This window comes from Anomaloglossus baeobatrachus, unplaced genomic scaffold (genome assembly GCF_048569485.1).
Source record: "Anomaloglossus baeobatrachus isolate aAnoBae1 unplaced genomic scaffold, aAnoBae1.hap1 Scaffold_404, whole genome shotgun sequence".
Lineage (NCBI taxonomy): Eukaryota > Metazoa > Chordata > Amphibia > Anura > Aromobatidae > Anomaloglossus > Anomaloglossus baeobatrachus.
The window spans coordinates 19,093-34,781 of NW_027443376.1; the positions used below are offsets into that span (position 1 = coordinate 19,093).

General features: G+C 46.7%; 12 non-coding genes across 12 annotated transcripts; all 12 read left to right on the forward strand.

The window, feature by feature from the left end:
- The first annotated feature begins 156 nt into the window (after nucleotides 1–156).
- LOC142276896 (U2 spliceosomal RNA) lies at nucleotides 157–347 on the forward strand. The gene has a single exon (XR_012740282.1). It is a non-coding gene; the product is annotated as a U2 spliceosomal RNA (small nuclear RNA).
- Nucleotides 348–1,464: 1,117 nt separating this feature from the next.
- On the forward strand, nucleotides 1,465–1,655 carry LOC142276908 (U2 spliceosomal RNA). The gene has a single exon (XR_012740293.1). It is a non-coding gene; the product is annotated as a U2 spliceosomal RNA (small nuclear RNA).
- Nucleotides 1,656–2,772: 1,117 nt separating this feature from the next.
- LOC142276920 (U2 spliceosomal RNA) lies at nucleotides 2,773–2,963 on the forward strand. Its single transcript, XR_012740304.1, has one exon. It is a non-coding gene; the product is annotated as a U2 spliceosomal RNA (small nuclear RNA).
- Nucleotides 2,964–4,080: 1,117 nt separating this feature from the next.
- Nucleotides 4,081–4,271, forward strand: LOC142276933 (U2 spliceosomal RNA). The gene has a single exon (XR_012740315.1). It is a non-coding gene; the product is annotated as a U2 spliceosomal RNA (small nuclear RNA).
- A 1,117-nt stretch (nucleotides 4,272–5,388) lies between these two features.
- Nucleotides 5,389–5,579, forward strand: LOC142276945 (U2 spliceosomal RNA). The gene has a single exon (XR_012740326.1). It is a non-coding gene; the product is annotated as a U2 spliceosomal RNA (small nuclear RNA).
- A 1,117-nt stretch (nucleotides 5,580–6,696) lies between these two features.
- LOC142276959 (U2 spliceosomal RNA) lies at nucleotides 6,697–6,887 on the forward strand. The gene has a single exon (XR_012740338.1). It is a non-coding gene; the product is annotated as a U2 spliceosomal RNA (small nuclear RNA).
- Nucleotides 6,888–8,004: 1,117 nt separating this feature from the next.
- On the forward strand, nucleotides 8,005–8,195 carry LOC142276971 (U2 spliceosomal RNA). Its single transcript, XR_012740349.1, has one exon. It is a non-coding gene; the product is annotated as a U2 spliceosomal RNA (small nuclear RNA).
- A 1,117-nt stretch (nucleotides 8,196–9,312) lies between these two features.
- On the forward strand, nucleotides 9,313–9,503 carry LOC142276983 (U2 spliceosomal RNA). The gene has a single exon (XR_012740359.1). It is a non-coding gene; the product is annotated as a U2 spliceosomal RNA (small nuclear RNA).
- Nucleotides 9,504–10,620: 1,117 nt separating this feature from the next.
- On the forward strand, nucleotides 10,621–10,811 carry LOC142276995 (U2 spliceosomal RNA). Its single transcript, XR_012740369.1, has one exon. It is a non-coding gene; the product is annotated as a U2 spliceosomal RNA (small nuclear RNA).
- A 1,117-nt stretch (nucleotides 10,812–11,928) lies between these two features.
- On the forward strand, nucleotides 11,929–12,119 carry LOC142276961 (U2 spliceosomal RNA). The gene has a single exon (XR_012740340.1). It is a non-coding gene; the product is annotated as a U2 spliceosomal RNA (small nuclear RNA).
- A 1,117-nt stretch (nucleotides 12,120–13,236) lies between these two features.
- On the forward strand, nucleotides 13,237–13,427 carry LOC142277007 (U2 spliceosomal RNA). Its single transcript, XR_012740380.1, has one exon. It is a non-coding gene; the product is annotated as a U2 spliceosomal RNA (small nuclear RNA).
- A 1,117-nt stretch (nucleotides 13,428–14,544) lies between these two features.
- Nucleotides 14,545–14,735, forward strand: LOC142277019 (U2 spliceosomal RNA). Its single transcript, XR_012740382.1, has one exon. It is a non-coding gene; the product is annotated as a U2 spliceosomal RNA (small nuclear RNA).
- Nucleotides 14,736–15,689: the final 954 nt, after the last annotated feature.

The window sequence follows — 15,689 nt, forward strand, 5'->3', positions numbered from 1 at the left end:
TTCTTGTTTTTGCTCTGCAAAGCAGCCTTTTCAAGGGTTGGCTTGGGTGACAAAATGTCTTGTGTAGGCGTGGGTTTGTCTCCCTCTCGCTCTCTCTCCCTAAGATGTGTCCGGCATAGGCCAGGGTGCCACTCGAGGCCCAAACCAATTCTGGTTATCGCTTCTCGGCCTTTTGGCTAAGATCAAGTGTAGTATCTGTTCTTATCAGTTTAATATCTGATACGTCCCCTATCTGGGGACCATATATTAAATGGATTTTTAGAACAGGGAGATGGAAAAAGAGCTTGCTCTGTCCACTCCACGCATTGACCTGGTATTGCAGTACCTCCAGGAACGGTGCACCCCTTCTTAACCCAGTTTCGAAAAGCAGAACTCGATTCACCTGATTCATATTAGCCCGATTAGCGAATTGAAATGAATTTTTATCTAACACACTTTTTACTTGCTTTATTCATCCAAATAGCAAACTCATCACCACTCAACTTCACCAACTCTGCTATGTCCCGTGCAGTATCTTGTTGTCAGTCTAATCTAGATCATGTGTAATTGAATGGAATAGATCCCTTTTGGACAAAGTGGAGTCAGATGCTGCAGTGACCACAGGTGTGAGAGGATCTACAATTGGCATCTGGTGTTATCTCTCTGCTTCCACTCCAAATAAAGTTACCTGTTGTTACCTGAACGTCAAATACTAAGAATGGGCGGCCTATGAAAGAATTAGTACTTTCATTAAGTATACTAAACCGGCTAATTGGGAATAGACAAACTGTAAAAAGCCCTCTGAGAAAGCCCCTCTCTAACCTTTGTTAGTAAGCTTTTCTGTAGCCTGCCTGTTGATGTATTTTCGGTTTGAACAGTGCACAACATGAAGAGACGGAACACTGGCGGCTTGTCACAATGCCCCCCGATGACATCACAATAGCGCTGCTGCCTAGAAAACAAGCTGCGCAGAAGAAGTTGTTCTTTGGGTGGGAGGGTGGGCTAGTGGAAGGAGGGGGCAATCTCTTTTTTTCCCGGGTGGTAGGGGGATGACAGGAGAAGGGAAGCGGGTGGTGAGAAAGGTACAGAGGGCAGGGTTTGGGGGCTGGGAAGGAAAGGGAAAAGATTAGGGTTTGGGGATGATGAAAGGGCTTTCTACGGGTAAGGATGGCAAAGGGTGGCAGTGACGGAAAGTCAGGCAACCTGTCCTGTCCGTCTTTTTGTATCGTGAATTGGAAAGACTGCAAGGGGGAGGGGAGTTGCTTGCGCCCTAAAGGAGGAGTTATTCAGATTCATTGCAGTGGGCGGCGGCTGCAAAACGCACCATTCTTCTTGTTTTTGCTCTGCAAAGCAGCCTTTTCAAGGGTTGGCTTGGGTGACAAAATGTCTTGTGTAGGCGTGGGTTTGTCTCCCTCTCGCTCTCTCTCCCTAAGATGTGTCCGGCATAGGCCAGGGTGCCACTCGAGGCCCAAACCAATTCTGGTTATCGCTTCTCGGCCTTTTGGCTAAGATCAAGTGTAGTATCTGTTCTTATCAGTTTAATATCTGATACGTCCCCTATCTGGGGACCATATATTAAATGGATTTTTAGAACAGGGAGATGGAAAAAGAGCTTGCTCTGTCCACTCCACGCATTGACCTGGTATTGCAGTACCTCCAGGAACGGTGCACCCCTTCTTAACCCAGTTTCCAAAAGCAGAACTCGATTCACCTGATTCATATTAGCCCGATTAGCGAATTGAAATGAATTTTTATCTAACACACTTTTTACTTGCTTTATTCATCCAAATAGCAAACTCATCACCACTCAACTTCACCAACTCTGCTATGTCCCGTGCAGTATCTTGTTGTCAGTCTAATCTAGATCATGTGTAATTGAATGGAATAGATCCCTTTTGGACAAAGTGGAGTCAGATGCTGCAGTGACCACAGGTGTGAGAGGATCTACAATTGGCATCTGGTGTTATCTCTCTGCTTCCACTCCAAATAAAGTTACCTGTTGTTACCTGAACGTCAAATACTAAGAATGGGCGGCCTATGAAAGAATTAGTACTTTCATTAAGTATACTAAACCGGCTAATTGGGAATAGACAAACTGTAAAAAGCCCTCTGAGAAAGCCCCTCTCTAACCTTTGTTAGTAAGCTTTTCTGTAGCCTGCCTGTTGATGTATTTTCGGTTTGAACAGTGCACAACATGAAGAGACGGAACACTGGCGGCTTGTCACAATGCCCCCCGATGACATCACAATAGCGCTGCTGCCTAGAAAACAAGCTGCGCAGAAGAAGTTGTTCTTTGGGTGGGAGGGTGGGCTAGTGGAAGGAGGGGGCAATCTCTTTTTTTCCCGGGTGGTAGGGGGATGACAGGAGAAGGGAAGCGGGTGGTGAGAAAGGTACAGAGGGCAGGGTTTGGGGGCTGGGAAGGAAAGGGAAAAGATTAGGGTTTGGGGATGATGAAAGGGCTTTCTACGGGTAAGGATGGCAAAGGGTGGCAGTGACGGAAAGTCAGGCAACCTGTCCTGTCCGTCTTTTTGTATCGTGAATTGGAAAGACTGCAAGGGGGAGGGGAGTTGCTTGCGCCCTAAAGGAGGAGTTATTCAGATTCATTGCAGTGGGCGGCGGCTGCAAAACGCACCATTCTTCTTGTTTTTGCTCTGCAAAGCAGCCTTTTCAAGGGTTGGCTTGGGTGACAAAATGTCTTGTGTAGGCGTGGGTTTGTCTCCCTCTCGCTCTCTCTCCCTAAGATGTGTCCGGCATAGGCCAGGGTGCCACTCGAGGCCCAAACCAATTCTGGTTATCGCTTCTCGGCCTTTTGGCTAAGATCAAGTGTAGTATCTGTTCTTATCAGTTTAATATCTGATACGTCCCCTATCTGGGGACCATATATTAAATGGATTTTTAGAACAGGGAGATGGAAAAAGAGCTTGCTCTGTCCACTCCACGCATTGACCTGGTATTGCAGTACCTCCAGGAACGGTGCACCCCTTCTTAACCCAGTTTCCAAAAGCAGAACTCGATTCACCTGATTCATATTAGCCCGATTAGCGAATTGAAATGAATTTTTATCTAACACACTTTTTACTTGCTTTATTCATCCAAATAGCAAACTCATCACCACTCAACTTCACCAACTCTGCTATGTCCCGTGCAGTATCTTGTTGTCAGTCTAATCTAGATCATGTGTAATTGAATGGAATAGATCCCTTTTGGACAAAGTGGAGTCAGATGCTGCAGTGACCACAGGTGTGAGAGGATCTACAATTGGCATCTGGTGTTATCTCTCTGCTTCCACTCCAAATAAAGTTACCTGTTGTTACCTGAACGTCAAATACTAAGAATGGGCGGCCTATGAAAGAATTAGTACTTTCATTAAGTATACTAAACCGGCTAATTGGGAATAGACAAACTGTAAAAAGCCCTCTGAGAAAGCCCCTCTCTAACCTTTGTTAGTAAGCTTTTCTGTAGCCTGCCTGTTGATGTATTTTCGGTTTGAACAGTGCACAACATGAAGAGACGGAACACTGGCGGCTTGTCACAATGCCCCCCGATGACATCACAATAGCGCTGCTGCCTAGAAAACAAGCTGCGCAGAAGAAGTTGTTCTTTGGGTGGGAGGGTGGGCTAGTGGAAGGAGGGGGCAATCTCTTTTTTTCCCGGGTGGTAGGGGGATGACAGGAGAAGGGAAGCGGGTGGTGAGAAAGGTACAGAGGGCAGGGTTTGGGGGCTGGGAAGGAAAGGGAAAAGATTAGGGTTTGGGGATGATGAAAGGGCTTTCTACGGGTAAGGATGGCAAAGGGTGGCAGTGACGGAAAGTCAGGCAACCTGTCCTGTCCGTCTTTTTGTATCGTGAATTGGAAAGACTGCAAGGGGGAGGGGAGTTGCTTGCGCCCTAAAGGAGGAGTTATTCAGATTCATTGCAGTGGGCGGCGGCTGCAAAACGCACCATTCTTCTTGTTTTTGCTCTGCAAAGCAGCCTTTTCAAGGGTTGGCTTGGGTGACAAAATGTCTTGTGTAGGCGTGGGTTTGTCTCCCTCTCGCTCTCTCTCCCTAAGATGTGTCCGGCATAGGCCAGGGTGCCACTCGAGGCCCAAACCAATTCTGGTTATCGCTTCTCGGCCTTTTGGCTAAGATCAAGTGTAGTATCTGTTCTTATCAGTTTAATATCTGATACGTCCCCTATCTGGGGACCATATATTAAATGGATTTTTAGAACAGGGAGATGGAAAAAGAGCTTGCTCTGTCCACTCCACGCATTGACCTGGTATTGCAGTACCTCCAGGAACGGTGCACCCCTTCTTAACCCAGTTTCCAAAAGCAGAACTCGATTCACCTGATTCATATTAGCCCGATTAGCGAATTGAAATGAATTTTTATCTAACACACTTTTTACTTGCTTTATTCATCCAAATAGCAAACTCATCACCACTCAACTTCACCAACTCTGCTATGTCCCGTGCAGTATCTTGTTGTCAGTCTAATCTAGATCATGTGTAATTGAATGGAATAGATCCCTTTTGGACAAAGTGGAGTCAGATGCTGCAGTGACCACAGGTGTGAGAGGATCTACAATTGGCATCTGGTGTTATCTCTCTGCTTCCACTCCAAATAAAGTTACCTGTTGTTACCTGAACGTCAAATACTAAGAATGGGCGGCCTATGAAAGAATTAGTACTTTCATTAAGTATACTAAACCGGCTAATTGGGAATAGACAAACTGTAAAAAGCCCTCTGAGAAAGCCCCTCTCTAACCTTTGTTAGTAAGCTTTTCTGTAGCCTGCCTGTTGATGTATTTTCGGTTTGAACAGTGCACAACATGAAGAGACGGAACACTGGCGGCTTGTCACAATGCCCCCCGATGACATCACAATAGCGCTGCTGCCTAGAAAACAAGCTGCGCAGAAGAAGTTGTTCTTTGGGTGGGAGGGTGGGCTAGTGGAAGGAGGGGGCAATCTCTTTTTTTCCCGGGTGGTAGGGGGATGACAGGAGAAGGGAAGCGGGTGGTGAGAAAGGTACAGAGGGCAGGGTTTGGGGGCTGGGAAGGAAAGGGAAAAGATTAGGGTTTGGGGATGATGAAAGGGCTTTCTACGGGTAAGGATGGCAAAGGGTGGCAGTGACGGAAAGTCAGGCAACCTGTCCTGTCCGTCTTTTTGTATCGTGAATTGGAAAGACTGCAAGGGGGAGGGGAGTTGCTTGCGCCCTAAAGGAGGAGTTATTCAGATTCATTGCAGTGGGCGGCGGCTGCAAAACGCACCATTCTTCTTGTTTTTGCTCTGCAAAGCAGCCTTTTCAAGGGTTGGCTTGGGTGACAAAATGTCTTGTGTAGGCGTGGGTTTGTCTCCCTCTCGCTCTCTCTCCCTAAGATGTGTCCGGCATAGGCCAGGGTGCCACTCGAGGCCCAAACCAATTCTGGTTATCGCTTCTCGGCCTTTTGGCTAAGATCAAGTGTAGTATCTGTTCTTATCAGTTTAATATCTGATACGTCCCCTATCTGGGGACCATATATTAAATGGATTTTTAGAACAGGGAGATGGAAAAAGAGCTTGCTCTGTCCACTCCACGCATTGACCTGGTATTGCAGTACCTCCAGGAACGGTGCACCCCTTCTTAACCCAGTTTCCAAAAGCAGAACTCGATTCACCTGATTCATATTAGCCCGATTAGCGAATTGAAATGAATTTTTATCTAACACACTTTTTACTTGCTTTATTCATCCAAATAGCAAACTCATCACCACTCAACTTCACCAACTCTGCTATGTCCCGTGCAGTATCTTGTTGTCAGTCTAATCTAGATCATGTGTAATTGAATGGAATAGATCCCTTTTGGACAAAGTGGAGTCAGATGCTGCAGTGACCACAGGTGTGAGAGGATCTACAATTGGCATCTGGTGTTATCTCTCTGCTTCCACTCCAAATAAAGTTACCTGTTGTTACCTGAAAGTCAAATACTAAGAATGGGCGGCCTATGAAAGAATTAGTACTTTCATTAAGTATACTAAACCGGCTAATTGGGAATAGACAAACTGTAAAAAGCCCTCTGAGAAAGCCCCTCTCTAACCTTTGTTAGTAAGCTTTTCTGTAGCCTGCCTGTTGATGTATTTTCGGTTTGAACAGTGCACAACATGAAGAGACGGAACACTGGCGGCTTGTCACAATGCCCCCCGATGACATCACAATAGCGCTGCTGCCTAGAAAACAAGCTGCGCAGAAGAAGTTGTTCTTTGGGTGGGAGGGTGGGCTAGTGGAAGGAGGGGGCAATCTCTTTTTTTCCCGGGTGGTAGGGGGATGACAGGAGAAGGGAAGCGGGTGGTGAGAAAGGTACAGAGGGCAGGGTTTGGGGGCTGGGAAGGAAAGGGAAAAGATTAGGGTTTGGGGATGATGAAAGGGCTTTCTACGGGTAAGGATGGCAAAGGGTGGCAGTGACGGAAAGTCAGGCAACCTGTCCTGTCCGTCTTTTTGTATCGTGAATTGGAAAGACTGCAAGGGGGAGGGGAGTTGCTTGCGCCCTAAAGGAGGAGTTATTCAGATTCATTGCAGTGGGCGGCGGCTGCAAAACGCACCATTCTTCTTGTTTTTGCTCTGCAAAGCAGCCTTTTCAAGGGTTGGCTTGGGTGACAAAATGTCTTGTGTAGGCGTGGGTTTGTCTCCCTCTCGCTCTCTCTCCCTAAGATGTGTCCGGCATAGGCCAGGGTGCCACTCGAGGCCCAAACCAATTCTGGTTATCGCTTCTCGGCCTTTTGGCTAAGATCAAGTGTAGTATCTGTTCTTATCAGTTTAATATCTGATACGTCCCCTATCTGGGGACCATATATTAAATGGATTTTTAGAACAGGGAGATGGAAAAAGAGCTTGCTCTGTCCACTCCACGCATTGACCTGGTATTGCAGTACCTCCAGGAACGGTGCACCCCTTCTTAACCCAGTTTCCAAAAGCAGAACTCGATTCACCTGATTCATATTAGCCCGATTAGCGAATTGAAATGAATTTTTATCTAACACACTTTTTACTTGCTTTATTCATCCAAATAGCAAACTCATCACCACTCAACTTCACCAACTCTGCTATGTCCCGTGCAGTATCTTGTTGTCAGTCTAATCTAGATCATGTGTAATTGAATGGAATAGATCCCTTTTGGACAAAGTGGAGTCAGATGCTGCAGTGACCACAGGTGTGAGAGGATCTACAATTGGCATCTGGTGTTATCTCTCTGCTTCCACTCCAAATAAAGTTACCTGTTGTTACCTGAACGTCAAATACTAAGAATGGGCGGCCTATGAAAGAATTAGTACTTTCATTAAGTATACTAAACCGGCTAATTGGGAATAGACAAACTGTAAAAAGCCCTCTGAGAAAGCCCCTCTCTAACCTTTGTTAGTAAGCTTTTCTGTAGCCTGCCTGTTGATGTATTTTCGGTTTGAACAGTGCACAACATGAAGAGACGGAACACTGGCGGCTTGTCACAATGCCCCCCGATGACATCACAATAGCGCTGCTGCCTAGAAAACAAGCTGCGCAGAAGAAGTTGTTCTTTGGGTGGGAGGGTGGGCTAGTGGAAGGAGGGGGCAATCTCTTTTTTTCCCGGGTGGTAGGGGGATGACAGGAGAAGGGAAGCGGGTGGTGAGAAAGGTACAGAGGGCAGGGTTTGGGGGCTGGGAAGGAAAGGGAAAAGATTAGGGTTTGGGGATGATGAAAGGGCTTTCTACGGGTAAGGATGGCAAAGGGTGGCAGTGACGGAAAGTCAGGCAACCTGTCCTGTCCGTCTTTTTGTATCGTGAATTGGAAAGACTGCAAGGGGGAGGGGAGTTGCTTGCGCCCTAAAGGAGGAGTTATTCAGATTCATTGCAGTGGGCGGCGGCTGCAAAACGCACCATTCTTCTTGTTTTTGCTCTGCAAAGCAGCCTTTTCAAGGGTTGGCTTGGGTGACAAAATGTCTTGTGTAGGCGTGGGTTTGTCTCCCTCTCGCTCTCTCTCCCTAAGATGTGTCCGGCATAGGCCAGGGTGCCACTCGAGGCCCAAACCAATTCTGGTTATCGCTTCTCGGCCTTTTGGCTAAGATCAAGTGTAGTATCTGTTCTTATCAGTTTAATATCTGATACGTCCCCTATCTGGGGACCATATATTAAATGGATTTTTAGAACAGGGAGATGGAAAAAGAGCTTGCTCTGTCCACTCCACGCATTGACCTGGTATTGCAGTACCTCCAGGAACGGTGCACCCCTTCTTAACCCAGTTTCCAAAAGCAGAACTCGATTCACCTGATTCATATTAGCCCGATTAGCGAATTGAAATGAATTTTTATCTAACACACTTTTTACTTGCTTTATTCATCCAAATAGCAAACTCATCACCACTCAACTTCACCAACTCTGCTATGTCCCGTGCAGTATCTTGTTGTCAGTCTAATCTAGATCATGTGTAATTGAATGGAATAGATCCCTTTTGGACAAAGTGGAGTCAGATGCTGCAGTGACCACAGGTGTGAGAGGATCTACAATTGGCATCTGGTGTTATCTCTCTGCTTCCACTCCAAATAAAGTTACCTGTTGTTACCTGAACGTCAAATACTAAGAATGGGCGGCCTATGAAAGAATTAGTACTTTCATTAAGTATACTAAACCGGCTAATTGGGAATAGACAAACTGTAAAAAGCCCTCTGAGAAAGCCCCTCTCTAACCTTTGTTAGTAAGCTTTTCTGTAGCCTGCCTGTTGATGTATTTTCGGTTTGAACAGTGCACAACATGAAGAGACGGAACACTGGCGGCTTGTCACAATGCCCCCCGATGACATCACAATAGCGCTGCTGCCTAGAAAACAAGCTGCGCAGAAGAAGTTGTTCTTTGGGTGGGAGGGTGGGCTAGTGGAAGGAGGGGGCAATCTCTTTTTTTCCCGGGTGGTAGGGGGATGACAGGAGAAGGGAAGCGGGTGGTGAGAAAGGTACAGAGGGCAGGGTTTGGGGGCTGGGAAGGAAAGGGAAAAGATTAGGGTTTGGGGATGATGAAAGGGCTTTCTACGGGTAAGGATGGCAAAGGGTGGCAGTGACGGAAAGTCAGGCAACCTGTCCTGTCCGTCTTTTTGTATCGTGAATTGGAAAGACTGCAAGGGGGAGGGGAGTTGCTTGCGCCCTAAAGGAGGAGTTATTCAGATTCATTGCAGTGGGCGGCGGCTGCAAAACGCACCATTCTTCTTGTTTTTGCTCTGCAAAGCAGCCTTTTCAAGGGTTGGCTTGGGTGACAAAATGTCTTGTGTAGGCGTGGGTTTGTCTCCCTCTCGCTCTCTCTCCCTAAGATGTGTCCGGCATAGGCCAGGGTGCCACTCGAGGCCCAAACCAATTCTGGTTATCGCTTCTCGGCCTTTTGGCTAAGATCAAGTGTAGTATCTGTTCTTATCAGTTTAATATCTGATACGTCCCCTATCTGGGGACCATATATTAAATGGATTTTTAGAACAGGGAGATGGAAAAAGAGCTTGCTCTGTCCACTCCACGCATTGACCTGGTATTGCAGTACCTCCAGGAACGGTGCACCCCTTCTTAACCCAGTTTCCAAAAGCAGAACTCGATTCACCTGATTCATATTAGCCCGATTAGCGAATTGAAATGAATTTTTATCTAACACACTTTTTACTTGCTTTATTCATCCAAATAGCAAACTCATCACCACTCAACTTCACCAACTCTGCTATGTCCCGTGCAGTATCTTGTTGTCAGTCTAATCTAGATCATGTGTAATTGAATGGAATAGATCCCTTTTGGACAAAGTGGAGTCAGATGCTGCAGTGACCACAGGTGTGAGAGGATCTACAATTGGCATCTGGTGTTATCTCTCTGCTTCCACTCCAAATAAAGTTACCTGTTGTTACCTGAACGTCAAATACTAAGAATGGGCGGCCTATGAAAGAATTAGTACTTTCATTAAGTATACTAAACCGGCTAATTGGGAATAGACAAACTGTAAAAAGCCCTCTGAGAAAGCCCCTCTCTAACCTTTGTTAGTAAGCTTTTCTGTAGCCTGCCTGTTGATGTATTTTCGGTTTGAACAGTGCACAACATGAAGAGACGGAACACTGGCGGCTTGTCACAATGCCCCCCGATGACATCACAATAGCGCTGCTGCCTAGAAAACAAGCTGCGCAGAAGAAGTTGTTCTTTGGGTGGGAGGGTGGGCTAGTGGAAGGAGGGGGCAATCTCTTTTTTTCCCGGGTGGTAGGGGGATGACAGGAGAAGGGAAGCGGGTGGTGAGAAAGGTACAGAGGGCAGGGTTTGGGGGCTGGGAAGGAAAGGGAAAAGATTAGGGTTTGGGGATGATGAAAGGGCTTTCTACGGGTAAGGATGGCAAAGGGTGGCAGTGACGGAAAGTCAGGCAACCTGTCCTGTCCGTCTTTTTGTATCGTGAATTGGAAAGACTGCAAGGGGGAGGGGAGTTGCTTGCGCCCTAAAGGAGGAGTTATTCAGATTCATTGCAGTGGGCGGCGGCTGCAAAACGCACCATTCTTCTTGTTTTTGCTCTGCAAAGCAGCCTTTTCAAGGGTTGGCTTGGGTGACAAAATGTCTTGTGTAGGCGTGGGTTTGTCTCCCTCTCGCTCTCTCTCCCTAAGATGTGTCCGGCATAGGCCAGGGTGCCACTCGAGGCCCAAACCAATTCTGGTTATCGCTTCTCGGCCTTTTGGCTAAGATCAAGTGTAGTATCTGTTCTTATCAGTTTAATATCTGATACGTCCCCTATCTGGGGACCATATATTAAATGGATTTTTAGAACAGGGAGATGGAAAAAGAGCTTGCTCTGTCCACTCCACGCATTGACCTGGTATTGCAGTACCTCCAGGAACGGTGCACCCCTTCTTAACCCAGTTTCCAAAAGCAGAACTCGATTCACCTGATTCATATTAGCCCGATTAGCGAATTGAAATGAATTTTTATCTAACACACTTTTTACTTGCTTTATTCATCCAAATAGCAAACTCATCACCACTCAACTTCACCAACTCTGCTATGTCCCGTGCAGTATCTTGTTGTCAGTCTAATCTAGATCATGTGTAATTGAATGGAATAGATCCCTTTTGGACAAAGTGGAGTCAGATGCTGCAGTGACCACAGGTGTGAGAGGATCTACAATTGGCATCTGGTGTTATCTCTCTGCTTCCACTCCAAATAAAGTTACCTGTTGTTACCTGAACGTCAAATACTAAGAATGGGCGGCCTATGAAAGAATTAGTACTTTCATTAAGTATACTAAACCGGCTAATTGGGAATAGACAAACTGTAAAAAGCCCTCTGAGAAAGCCCCTCTCTAACCTTTGTTAGTAAGCTTTTCTGTAGCCTGCCTGTTGATGTATTTTCGGTTTGAACAGTGCACAACATGAAGAGACGGAACACTGGCGGCTTGTCACAATGCCCCCCGATGACATCACAATAGCGCTGCTGCCTAGAAAACAAGCTGCGCAGAAGAAGTTGTTCTTTGGGTGGGAGGGTGGGCTAGTGGAAGGAGGGGGCAATCTCTTTTTTTCCCGGGTGGTAGGGGGATGACAGGAGAAGGGAAGCGGGTGGTGAGAAAGGTACAGAGGGCAGGGTTTGGGGGCTGGGAAGGAAAGGGAAAAGATTAGGGTTTGGGGATGATGAAAGGGCTTTCTACGGGTAAGGATGGCAAAGGGTGGCAGTGACGGAAAGTCAGGCAACCTGTCCTGTCCGTCTTTTTGTATCGTGAATTGGAAAGACTGCAAGGGGGAGGGGAGTTGCTTGCGCCCTAAAGGAGGAGTTATTCAGATTCATTGCAGTGGGCGGCGGCTGCAAAACGCACCATTCTTCTTGTTTTTGCTCTGCAAAGCAGCCTTTTCAAGGGTTGGCTTGGGTGACAAAATGTCTTGTGTAGGCGTGGGTTTGTCTCCCTCTCGCTCTCTCTCCCTAAGATGTGTCCGGCATAGGCCAGGGTGCCACTCGAGGCCCAAACCAATTCTGGTTATCGCTTCTCGGCCTTTTGGCTAAGATCAAGTGTAGTATCTGTTCTTATCAGTTTAATATCTGATACGTCCCCTATCTGGGGACCATATATTAAATGGATTTTTAGAACAGGGAGATGGAAAAAGAGCTTGCTCTGTCCACTCCACGCATTGACCTGGTATTGCAGTGCCTCCAGGAACGGTGCACCCCTTCTTAACCCAGTTTCCAAAAGCAGAACTCGATTCACCTGATTCATATTAGCCCGATTAGCGAATTGAAATGAATTTTTATCTAACACACTTTTTACTTGCTTTATTCATCCAAATAGCAAACTCATCACCACTCAACTTCACCAACTCTGCTATGTCCCGTGCAGTATCTTGTTGTCAGTCTAATCTAGATCATGTGTAATTGAATGGAATAGATCCCTTTTGGACAAAGTGGAGTCAGATGCTGCAGTGACCACAGGTGTGAGAGGATCTACAATTGGCATCTGGTGTTATCTCTCTGCTTCCACTCCAAATAAAGTTACCTGTTGTTACCTGAACGTCAAATACTAAGAATGGGCGGCCTATGAAAGAATTAGTACTTTCATTAAGTATACTAAACCGGCTAATTGGGAATAGACAAACTGTAAAAAGCCCTCTGAGAAAGCCCCTCTCTAACCTTTGTTAGTAAGCTTTTCTGTAGCCTGCCTGTTGATGTATTTTCGGTTTGAACAGTGCACAACATGAAGAGACGGAACACTGGCGGCTTGTCACAATGCCCCCCGATGACATCACAATAGCGCTGCTGCCTAGAAAACAAGCTGCGCAGAAGAAGTTGTTCTTTGGGTGGGAGGGTGGGCTAGTGGAAGGAGGGGGCAATCTCTTTTTTTCCCGGGTGGTAGGGGGATGACAGGAGAAGGGAAGCGGGTGGTGAGAAAGGTACAGAGGGCAGGGTTTGGGGGCTGGGAAGGAAAGGGAAAAGATTAGGGTTTGGGGATGATGAAAGGGCTTTCTACGGGTAAGGATGGCAAAGGGTGGCAGTGACGGAAAGTCAGGCAACCTGTCCTGTCCGTCTTTTTGTATCGTGAATTGGAAAGACTGCAAGGGGGAGGGGAGTTGCTTGCGCCCTAAAGGAGGAGTTATTCAGATTCATTGCAGTGGGCGGCGGCTGCAAAACGCACCATTCTTCTTGTTTTTGCTCTGCAAAGCAGCCTTTTCAAGGGTTGGCTTGGGTGACAAAATGTCTTGTGTAGGCGTGGGTTTGTCTCCCTCTCGCTCTCTCTCCCTAAGATGTGTCCGGCATAGGCCAGGGTGCCACTCGAGGCCCAAACCAATTCTGGTTATCGCTTCTCGGCCTTTTGGCTAAGATCAAGTGTAGTATCTGTTCTTATCAGTTTAATATCTGATACGTCCCCTATCTGGGGACCATATATTAAATGGATTTTTAGAACAGGGAGATGGAAAAAGAGCTTGCTCTGTCCACTCCACGCATTGACCTGGTATTGCAGTACCTCCAGGAACGGTGCACCCCTTCTTAACCCAGTTTCCAAAAGCAGAACTCGATTCACCTGATTCATATTAGCCCGATTAGCGAATTGAAATGAATTTTTATCTAACACACTTTTTACTTGCTTTATTCATCCAAATAGCAAACTCATCACCACTCAACTTCACCAACTCTGCTATGTCCCGTGCAGTATCTTGTTGTCAGTCTAATCTAGATCATGTGTAATTGAATGGAATAGATCCCTTTTGGACAAAGTGGAGTCAGATGCTGCAGTGACCACAGGTGTGAGAGGATCTACAATTGGCATCTGGTGTTATCTCTCTGCTTCCACTCCAAATAAAGTTACCTGTTGTTACCTGAACGTCAAATACTAAGAATGGGCGGCCTATGAAAGAATTAGTACTTTCATTAAGTATACTAAACCGGCTAATTGGGAATAGACAAACTGTAAAAAGCCCTCTGAGAAAGCCCCTCTCTAACCTTTGTTAGTAAGCTTTTCTGTAGCCTGCCTGTTGATGTATTTTCGGTTTGAACAGTGCACAACATGAAGAGACGGAACACTGGCGGCTTGTCACAATGCCCCCCGATGACATCACAATAGCGCTGCTGCCTAGAAAACAAGCTGCGCAGAAGAAGTTGTTCTTTGGGTGGGAGGGTGGGCTAGTGGAAGGAGGGGGCAATCTCTTTTTTTCCCGGGTGGTAGGGGGATGACAGGAGAAGGGAAGCGGGTGGTGAGAAAGGTACAGAGGGCAGGGTTTGGGGGCTGGGAAGGAAAGGGAAAAGATTAGGGTTTGGGGATGATGAAAGGGCTTTCTACGGGTAAGGATGGCAAAGGGTGGCAGTGACGGAAAGTCAGGCAACCTGTCCTGTCCGTCTTTTTGTATCGTGAATTGGAAAGACTGCAAGGGGGAGGGGAGTTGCTTGCGCCCTAAAGGAGGAGTTATTCAGATTCATTGCAGTGGGCGGCGGCTGCAAAACGCACCATTCTTCTTGTTTTTGCTCTGCAAAGCAGCCTTTTCAAGGGTTGGCTTGGGTGACAAAATGTCTTGTGTAGGCGTGGGTTTGTCTCCCTCTCGCTCTCTCTCCCTAAGATGTGTCCGGCATAGGCCAGGGTGCCACTCGAGGCCCAAACCAATTCTGGTTATCGCTTCTCGGCCTTTTGGCTAAGATCAAGTGTAGTATCTGTTCTTATCAGTTTAATATCTGATACGTCCCCTATCTGGGGACCATATATTAAATGGATTTTTAGAACAGGGAGATGGAAAAAGAGCTTGCTCTGTCCACTCCACGCATTGACCTGGTATTGCAGTACCTCCAGGAACGGTGCACCCCTTCTTAACCCAGTTTCCAAAAGCAGAACTCGATTCACCTGATTCATATTAGCCCGATTAGCGAATTGAAATGAATTTTTATCTAACACACTTTTTACTTGCTTTATTCATCCAAATAGCAAACTCATCACCACTCAACTTCACCAACTCTGCTATGTCCCGTGCAGTATCTTGTTGTCAGTCTAATCTAGATCATGTGTAATTGAATGGAGTAGATCCCTTTTGGACAAAGTGGAGTCAGATGCTGCAGTGACCACAGGTGTGAGAGGATCTACAATTGGCATCTGGTGTTATCTCTCTGCTTCCACTCCAAATAAAGTTACCTGTTGTTACCTGAACGTCAAATACTAAGAATGGGCGGCCTATGAAAGAATTAGTACTTTCATTAAGTATACTAAACCGGCTAATTGGGAATAGACAAACTGTAAAAAGCCCTCTGAGAAAGCCCCTCTCTAACCTTTGTTAGTAAGCTTTTCTGTAGCCTGCCTGTTGATGTATTTTCGGTTTGAACAGTGCACAACATGAAGAGACGGAACACTGGCGGCTTGTCACAATGCCCCCCGATGACATCACAATAGCGCTGCTGCCTAGAAAACAAGCTGCGCAGAAGAAGTTGTTCTTTGGGTGGGAGGGTGGGCTAGTGGAAGGAGGGGGCAATCTCTTTTTTTCCCGGGTGGTAGGGGGATGACAGGAGAAGGGAAGCGGGTGGTGAGAAAGGTACAGAGGGCAGGGTTTGGGGGCTGGGAAGGAAAGGGAAAAGATTAGGGTTTGGGGATGATGAAAGGGCTTTCTACGGGTAAGGATGGCAAAGGGTGGCAGTGACGGAAAGTCAGGCAACCTGTCCTGTCCGTCTTTTTGTATCGTGAATTGGAAAGACTGCAAGGGGGAGGGGAGTTGCTTGCGCCCTAAAGGAGGAGTTATTCAGATTCATTGCAGTGGGCGGCGGCTGCAAAACGC